The sequence below is a fragment of the Pteropus alecto genome, unplaced genomic scaffold, assembly GCF_000325575.1.
Source record: "Pteropus alecto unplaced genomic scaffold, ASM32557v1 scaffold45, whole genome shotgun sequence".
Taxonomy (NCBI): domain Eukaryota; kingdom Metazoa; phylum Chordata; class Mammalia; order Chiroptera; family Pteropodidae; genus Pteropus; species Pteropus alecto.
The window spans coordinates 17,889,294-17,890,512 of NW_006442491.1; positions in this window are offsets into that span (position 1 = coordinate 17,889,294).

The following is a 1,219-nucleotide window of genomic DNA, read 5'->3' on the forward strand; positions in this document are numbered from 1 at the left end:
ACAAAACCAGGTGGTCATGCTTTATTTGGGAGGTGGGGGAGGATGGCTCACTATGAGCCCCTGGTATTCTTATTTTAAAAAACAAATCAAATTATATCAAATATTTTTAAATGTACCCATATTAAATATATTTTTAGCTATAAAATTATTCGCAAGTTTTCAAAATTTACCTTATAAATATTGGCTATGAGTAGTTTAATAAACCATTGTCTAGACTTTGTGGCAATTGGCATGCACCCCTGTGAACGCTTGCAAAATGAAAAAAATAGAAGCCACCGAAGGTTTTCATTTCTATCTTGAGATGTTGAATGAGCTGGGCTTCTGAGTAGGATTTTATTTGAGCAGAATTCTGTGTCTAAAATACTTCAGAACCTCTTCTTCCCTGGGGCCACCCCATGCACCTGGCTTGTAGGATTGGGCTGGGTGGGAAAGTTGATATAAGACAGTCTGGAGTGGTGGGGACAGCACTGGAAGCCTGAGGTCAGTGTGACTGAGTGTGGGGGGCGGGGGAGGGGTCTCCTTAGTTCTAGAGCAAGGTTCAGCATCCAGGGGATGCAATGGGCAAAGGGGGCTTCCCTAGGCTGTGGAATGGGGAAATGCTGAGGGGCCAGTAACTGTAGAACTAGGACTGGCTCTCTGAGCAGGCCGCAGTCTTGGCCTGGGTCACCTCCGACCTGTAGCCTATGACAACAGCTGCAGGCCCCTGGGAGCAACAGGAGACATTTTTCTGCCCCCTCCTTCAGCAAAGATTGTGAGGGGGAGGCCTCTGGCTGCCATCAGAGAGGGCATCCCAAGGCCTGAGACCCAGATGAGTTTTGGGAAGCAATCCTCCTGAAGGTGCAAAAGAAATCGAGATTTTTTTAAAAAATCATTATCATCGTGATCAAGAGCTACAGGGCTAAACAGTTATTTAAAAAAATAAACTTCTAAATTTGTTTAAGGAAAGAAAATCATTATCAAAATTTAATAAAAAGGAAACCTAACATAGTAGCAAATGCATCCCATCACTCACAATTAAATTCACATGTTAACTGCACAACAGATTTGACAAGGACAGATACTTAATAGGTAAAGATATTAAAGTATATCCCTAAAAATTAATTACAAAAGGAAAAGTAATAACTTTATAGAGGAGTAATTGCATTCCACCTTACCTAAGTGATCAAAATTAACACTATTAAATGGACAAACCAACATCATGTGCCTCCTGATCCAATGC